Source organism: Ambystoma mexicanum, chromosome 5q, assembly GCF_040938575.1.
Source record: "Ambystoma mexicanum isolate Mex_15411 chromosome 5q, UKY_AmexF1_1, whole genome shotgun sequence".
NCBI lineage: Eukaryota > Metazoa > Chordata > Amphibia > Caudata > Ambystomatidae > Ambystoma > Ambystoma mexicanum.
In genome coordinates, this window is record NC_090933.1 from 925,767,663 (window position 1) to 925,775,987 (window position 8,325).

The window sequence follows — 8,325 nt, forward strand, 5'->3', positions numbered from 1 at the left end:
GACAGAGGTATTTGAATAAAGTTGTTTGATTGGGTTCAGAATACAAGGTGAACATCCCCAGGCTGCGAGTTTAGACCAAAGCTTTTGCCTGTTAACCGAGTCAAATGCCATCTTTAAATCTATAAAGACGGCGTATGCTTGGTGTTTCTTACTTATTGCTTCACATTTTATCAAGTTCAATAACAGGAGGTTGACATTCGTTCCTATTTTCTTGACAAAATCAGTTTCTTTTTTCTTGTCTTGCATTCTCCTCTGCCCAGGTGTTAAGCTTTTTTACAAGATAGCAAGCAAATAGTTTCCCTAAGGGATCCAGTAATGCTATAGTTCTGTAATTTACCGGATTTTTACGATCACCAGCTTTGTAAATTGGAATCAGCACAGCCAACGTCCAACTGTGAGGTATTTTCTTTGTGTTTTCAAAAAGCTGAAGAAGGATGAAGAAAGCCGCCCATTCATTTGGAGCTGCTTTGAGGTCAGCATTTGATAATCCTTCGGGTCCGGGGGCCCGAGATGGATTTAGGGCCATGATGGTGTTTCTTAGGTCTAATATGTCCCAGTTGAAATTCCAAGCACAATCTTTGTGTACAAAATCAATTGCAGGGACATTGGGATTTGGATTATAAAGAGTTGTAAAATGATTAATCCATTCCTGAGCTTCAACTTGGATCATAAGAGATGCTTTTGGTGAATCATTTAGCAATGACCATAGTTGCCTCGTATTTTTCTGTTTGAGCGCAGCTAGAATAGCTTCTGCATCGTGTTGTATTAGGGCTTTAATTGCTTTGATTGCATTTGAATATTTTTGTTTTGCTTTTTTATTTCAAATTTAGGTTCTTTCTTTTTTTTTAACTGCCGTATTCGTTTTCGGAGAGATTTTTTCTTCAGCATAATTTCTGAATTTTGCTGGTGTCTGTTTGTTTTTTGTTTTAATGCTCTTGGGCCATGGTTGATGGTATTTCTTCAGTATCCATCCGTAATTCAATTTTAATTGATCCTGAAGCAAAGACTCCTCAAATGCTGATATTAAACCAGGTATTTGATGACTTTTGATACAGTTTATTGAGACCATTATTGATCTCCAGGGCTGGTAAAGTTAATCGCGGATACTTTGATCTTACTGTGTCCCATGTGATTGATATTTGGTTATGGTCACTAGTAGGCTGTGGCACATTAGCAGTGGAGATAATTAGGTTCCGTATACCTTCCGATGTGAAAATGTAATCAATGATTGATGTTGTTTTTTCTCGAGACCATGTCGGAAGAGGCACACCTTTATTATTCACTGCAGGCGCAATCAGTGATATGTAACGCATGGATAGTTCTTTAACCCATTTTCTAGCTCAGACAATGCTTGGGAATCTAGTTCTTGTCCTTCTCTACTGAATAAGTGCATATTAAAATCTCCTGCAAGATGAATTCAGTTCGGTTGTTGGAGGAAGCTATATTATCGATTTCATCACATATGGAATCTAAGAATTTTTTGTCACTCATTGCAGTCGGATTCCAGTAGATATTGAAGATGGTTACGTAGGTGTATTTTGAACATTGGTCCGGATCTTTGTTGGGGGTAGGTATGAGAATGGTCATATATTGTGCCCAAGAGAGAATGTTCTTCCTTGATATTATTGACCACAAAGGAGTGATTTCCATGAGGATCAACATTCCTGAAACTGGTCTGCCTTGTTGTGCAGTGATTGCAGGGTTCATCAAAGTTATAAATCCTTCACAAGCCACGTCTTCATTTAACCAGGTTTCCTGCAAGCAAATTATGTCGATTTCTGCAAGAGCTAGTGAGCCTTCATTAAAGAGGTGTTTGTGACCTCTAGTGTTCCAGGAGCATAGAGACACTATACTCAATTTTGTAGTTGTTACTGTTGATTGTTATAGATAGGTTTTCCTATTCTGAAGCAATTGTTCATCTCTCATGTTGAATCTTATTTTGGTTTCAGGATTCCAATATTGGTCACGCAATATATCTTGTCTCTTCAAGGCATCATTTGTGTGTGCCGAATAATTTTCTCCGTCAGTGTATCGCCACTTTGAAGCCGAATCGTTGGAATTCCTCTGTATATTTTGTATCAATTGTTGTTTATTCGTTTTATTATTATGTTGAGAATCAAACATCACAAGTTTACTGCTGCATTTTTCCCGAGCCATTAAACTTGATACAAAGATTTCTTCAGCTACAAAAACCAACGTCGCTAATTGCTGCTTGGTAGAGAGTACACGATGCATTATATCTTCAGTATAGAAGTCAATCTGTGCTATTTCCATTTGTTGTTTGTTGGGGAAATGGATTACCTCAATGTCTCGGGAACCAATCTGAGCCAATTGTGGAATTGCATTTAGTAGGCGCAGAACATTGGCTCTATTCAATATTACAGGCTCATCAGGATTTGTCGCAATTGGAGTTAGAGATACTCTGAAAGCAAAGGATGTTTTTGTTGGATTGAGAAAAGTTGGTCTTACCAAGGGTGGACCTATTTGCGCAGGTTGGATCTCATTAGTATTAGAACTCTTTTCCACTTCTGGAGATGACCATAATTCATCATTTGACACCTCTGAATATGCCAGAGAAAAGTTGTTTGTTGCATCCTGAGTGGAAGAACTCCTATATGAAGATTCAGAAAATGATTTGTTACATTCATCAAGGACAATTAAAACACCGTCCTGGGGGTCTGTAGAGATGGAGTCATCATTGATTGAATCGTCCTCAGTGGCACTATCAATCACTAGCGAGGCTTTAGTCGCTTTAGGGGGGATGTCTTCATTAATTACCGCCAGCAAAGCATCTAATGGTTTATGCTGTGTCTGCTGACCGTATTTAGTTGTCATGCTCGATACTTTCACAGTTGGAATAGTTGCAACAACAGCTACCGGACTTAAACTCTCTACAGACGTTTTTGTTGCATTTTTAGTTATGTTCTCTGTCAAAGATTTTTGCACAGATTGCATTTTTCTCAGAAATGCCCGTGAGCCTGTTTGAGGTTTTTTTGGGTTTTTTCTTTTATTTGTTTTGGTCTGAAGTTCCTTTCCCACAAGACCTCGTTTGGTAAAATCAAAAATATCAAACGGGGTACATATTGCCGGTTCAGCATTAGTCATGCTCAGTATTTGAACAGGTTCCAATATTCCACTGGTGTATGGTTGAATTTCATATTGAGTCCATTGACCTATTTTGAGGACATCTGTTTGTGTAGTGATTGCAGTTTGAGTTTGATTTGTTGTCCAAGACGACTGTGGCGACACCTGAGAATGTTTTTTGACTTTTTCATCCATCATTTTCTTAGTGATTGTAGATACTGTCTCCATCAAATTTTGTTTGTCCGCACGGTCAACTCTCGCAACTTCCGCCAGTCGACTTTGCCATGATGTTGAAGATTCTGCTTCATATTTCAAACGCTCCTGGATGGTTCCAATGAAGCTTTCCAAATGAGTTTGCTTAGTCATGATCATGGCTAGGAGAGTAGCTTGATCCTTAGTCGAGTCAACCATCGCTTCTTGTATTTTAAGAAAAGGTATCATAGCTACTGATGGTACAGCTACTAGCGAGTTTTGGAGGTCGAGCATCGTAGTTGGTAATCTTTCTGGTACCTCTGGGGAGATCTTATATGAAGAAAATGATTCACCCTCCACTAGATCTTGAGTGGACTTTGGGGAACTTTTGGGGAACTTTTTAAGGGCACCTGAGATCCTTTAGGTGCAATAGGTGTCGATGTGTTGATCTTTTGAATTGGAATATAATTGAGGATCTCCCCAAATACTTCCTCCCTTTTGTCCCGAGAATCCATAATCGCATCAATCTCGGTTATGTCAAGCGAGAGAAGTGCGATGCGAATTGACAATGGCTAAGAATTTTCACAGTAGTCGAGTCTATCTGTTGGTATGTCGATTGCCATTGTTGTTTGGCTGCTTTGGGTCATTCTCGAAGAGATGGTGTATAACAAGCGTCCTCAAGGTTGGATTTACAGATTGTTTCAATAGGTTGGCGAGGATGCATTGTAGCGGTACAGGATTGTTTGGAGGAGTCTGATGATATAGATTCAGGGAGGACATCGGGGTTGGTCTATACACATTGCCTTGGATATTCAATTTAATTTCTGTCTGAGAAAGATCCACGGGGGTTGCAATTTTAGACAATTTAAAAGTGGGGTTAGGGCAGATGTGGAGAGGAAGGACATGATTTGATTGAGCTGACGGTGGATGGACCTCAGGCTCAAGCTCAATATTTTGCGATATAGACACTGTTGGTAATATGTGTACAGGTTGTGGCAAGATTTCAAATGGTTGCACTACCTGGTCTTCTGATTGATGTAATTCTGCCGTCATAATCACCTGGGGATTAGAATTTGGTTTGGGCGTTTGCTTTCTTTTTATCTCTGTTGGAATCAAGCCTTTGTCGACCAATGCTACTGTTCCTTCTAATTTCCCTTGAAGTAGGGTTTGTGGTTTTGTAGGTTCCATTGAGTATTTGTTTAGGCAAAGAGGAATACAGGCACTAAAGAATCTATAGTTAGAATGTACTGTTATGATGGAGTAGCCAGTACTTGCCGCCGAACCCAGCCGCACAGCAATAAACAGCTGCGCCCTTGACTCCACCGCGGGCTTCACGCCACAAGGGTCGCGGAGTACTGCTTATGAAGGGCACTTCCTGTGGGCGTGGCACAAGAAAGTGAGGTGACGCTTGTCACGTGATGAGGAAGCAAGCCGCTCGCTTCAACTGCTGTCGGCTCCTGCCGGCAGACTGATGCGAGTTGGAGCGGGGCTTCCGAGTATCAGAGGCACTTTTCCTGGTTCAATCAGGCGAGTTCGGGCAAGTTCAGAGAGATATCCGCACAGCAATAAACAGCCGCGCCCTTGACTCCACCGCGGGCATTATGGTATTGGTGTAGAGGAAGGGATGGGGCATCTTGGTGTGGGTCTGAGAGGAAGGGATGGTGCACATGGGTGTGGGTATGGAGGGAGGGATGGGGACATTGCTGTGGGTATGAAGGAGGCATAGGGCACATTGGTGTGCATCTGGAGGAAGGGAATGGGGCACATTGGTGTGGGTCTGGAGGGAGGGTTTGGGGCTCATTGGTCGGAGGACGGATAGGGGCATCTTTTTGTGTGGAGGGAGCATGGGCCATCATGGTATGGGTCTTGAGGAAGGGATTGGGCATCTTGGAGTCTGGATCGGAGGGGGCATTGTTGATCTGGAATGGAGGGACAGGGCATATGATGGCATGTCAGGGAATGGTGGAGCATGTGGGTCAGGGCTGGAGCACTCTGGTGGGAAGGAAGGGGGCATCTGGGTGTGAATGGAGGTATGGGGTATGTTTGTCTGGAAAGAAGAATGTTGGTTTATTTGAGTGGTGGGAGCATGTGTGTGTCGAAGGGATGGGGTAATCAGGTGTGTGTATAGAGAGAGGGCGAATGGCGCCACCTGAGTGTGAGTCTGGAGGTAGAGGTGAAGCATATGGGTGTGGCTCTGAGGGGTGGAGCATCTTGGTGTATGTATGGAGGGAGGGACGGATGTTGGTGTCTTTGTGTGGGTTTGGATGGTGGCATGTAGGTCAGGAGGGAAGTGGCATTTGAATCTGGAACTTGTGCTTGGAAGGAGAAATGGGGCATTTGAGTGTGAATGGTATCTGCTTGTGGGTGGGGGCATGAAGGATCATTAATAGCGGAGCAGCGGGAGGGAGAGCTGTGGGCCCGACCTCAGTTGCATCCCAGACATGCACACCCACAGCCGGGGGCACCTCTCGCAGAGCGGTCCAGTGCACGTGGTCAACCAGGCGCCAGGGAGCGGGCATTCCCTTCCACCGGAGAACGATCCACGACCCAGCAGATGGCCAGGGATGCCTGGCATGGTTGGGTTAACCTGCTGGGGATGTCCCCAACCATGCACTGGAAAGGGAGCCCTGCGCAGCCCCCTCTACTCACTGAGCCCGCCTCTGCGCTGGCCGGGGGCGCGCACTCCTCTCTCTGATCTGCCAGCTGGTGGGCATTGGTGGGCACACCCCGGTCAGCCGGGAGCCGAGGGAAACCTGACTGCTCTCGAGGGGCGCCTCCCCAGGCAGACAGGGGCCCGGCACGCCAAGCATGAGCCCTGAACCATGGTGCAGCTGGCTTACTTGACGGTGGGCGCCAAGGTTCCAGCCGCCCACATCTGTGGGCGAGCAATGGCCAGGCCCGCTGGCACAGTGGGTGACCTTCCCTCGCCCAGGTACCTGGAGCTGGGCCCTATGCGACCGGGCTGGGGTTTGAAGACTCTAGCGGTCCCACCCGGCTGCCTGTCTCTGCTGTCTCTGGCCCGCCTCGCTGTCCGTCTCCCAGCCCCCTTACCTCCCCAAAAGGGAAGCGGAAGGGGTCGGGGAAGGATGAGTGGATCGGGCCAGGTGGCGGAGTGGCCTACCTCCATCCCCCTGGAAAGCACTGTGCCGCTGCCGGTGGCGGTCAGGCTGAGCACCTGGATTATTATTATAATTTTTTAAAAAAATGTTTAAACCACAATGGTTTCGGCTGACCTAGACGGGGCGCTGAGCTGTCCTGCCACAGGCGGCGCTGCCTCCCCTGACCTCTCCTGCACCGGCAGGGTCAGGCCGACTTCTGGAACAAAAAGAAGTTGCCTGTGACTCTTGGCGGTGGATCACTCGACTCGTGCATCGATGAAGAACGCAGCTAGCTGCGAGAATTAGTGTGAATTGCAGGACACATTGATCAACACGTCGAACGCACCATGTGGCCCTGGGTTTTTCCCGGGGCTACGCCTGTTTGAGGGTCGCTTGTACATCAATCGCCCCGGGGGTTCCCTCCCAGGGGCGTGGCTGGGGCAGTCGCAGGGACCCCATTCCATTCCTCCCCCTAAGGTCAGACCCCGATCTGCACCGTCGCTGGATCCTTGTATCTGGCACGCAAGTTCATTGCCGACGCGTCCTGCCCTCCCCAGTTTCCCTGCCACATGCTGGTTTCGGGAGGGCCGGGTGGCCGACGCGCCCCGGATGTGGTGGTGGTGGCAGCAGGCTTTAAAAAAGCCTGGCGCACCTTCACCCTACCCCGGGGCACCTGGCCGTGGTGTGTGTGGCTGTCTTTGGTGTCCCACGGCTGCCGGCGCAGGATGACCATGGAGCTTGTTGACCATGTAGGCTTCGTTCGCAGATTGGGACCAAGCACACTCGCCTGAGCCAGAGTGTACAGGGCCGGGGCAAACCCCCATACGGGCCGGAGGACAGCTTTGTGCTCCCCAACCACATGTGATGACCTGTGGAATGTAAGCATATTACTAAGCAGAGGAAATCCCCATTCACCAGCAGGCGTGGGAAATCTGGCGTACAGAAGACCGACTCCCCGGCATCGCTCAGGGGGCTCAAGTCCTTCTGATCGAGTCTCACCATGCGGATGGTGTTAAGCCGATAGCAGCCTCTTGCACACCGGGATCAGGTCTTGTTGGAGTCAGGTTGCTTGGGAATGCAGCTCAAGCGTTTGGTAAACTCTAAGGCTAAATACGGACGTGAGACTGATGTCCAACAAGTACCGTAAGGGAAAGTTGAAAAGAAGTTTGAAGAGAGTTCAAGAGGGCGTGAAACGGTTGAGCGGTAAACTGGTGGGGTCTGTGCAGTCAGCCCACAGGATTCAACACGGCAGGCAGGTTGGTCACCTGGAATGGTGGAGGCCCTTGCGGTTCTGCGGCCTGGGCACATCCAGCCCCAGCAGGGCGCATTTCCTCTGTAGCGGTGCACCATGACCGGCTGGGAAGGCCCCAGCGGCAGGTGGCTCTCTGCTCCAGCAGAGAGTGTTAGAGCCCCCTGACAGCAGTTTTGCTGTGTCCCTGGGGCCGAGGGAGATAGACCACCAACGCGCCCTTATCCGGCAACCGTCCTGGCCCCTCTTGGGGGTCGCTAGAGGGCCGACGGGAGACGGTGCTCCTGATGTGACTGTGGTGGACTGCCCTCAATACGCCCCAACCACATTGTGCTGCCGGGCGGGGAGGCCCACATAGGGCGCCAGGGGTCTGAGGTGATGTCGGTTAACGATCCGACCTGTCTGGAAACACTGACCAAACTTGCCCGAGTCAGAGGGCCGAATAAAACCCTGTGATGTAATGATGTTGAGGGCCGGTGCTTGCTGATTGCAGTGGCATCCTGTCGCGGTGGACCTTCCACCGACCCGTCTCGCCCGCTCTGTCAGAGAGATGATGCATGACCGTGTGTGATAGGACCCGAAAGATGGTGAACTCGGCCTGGTGAAGGTCCGTAGCGGTCTTGATGTGTAAATAGGTCATCCGACCTGGGTATAGGGGCAAAAGACTAATCGAACGATATAGTAGCTGGTTCTCTCCGAAGT

The 8,325-nt window shown here is 48.3% G+C and overlaps 1 non-coding gene across 1 annotated transcript; it reads left to right on the plus strand.

Annotated features, from left to right (window-relative positions):
* Nucleotides 1-6,615: 6,615 nt before the first annotated feature.
* LOC138499235 (5.8S ribosomal RNA) lies at nucleotides 6,616-6,766 on the plus strand. Its single transcript, XR_011279258.1, has one exon. It is a non-coding gene; the product is annotated as a 5.8S ribosomal RNA (ribosomal RNA).
* The last annotated feature ends 1,559 nt before the right edge of the window (nucleotides 6,767-8,325 follow it).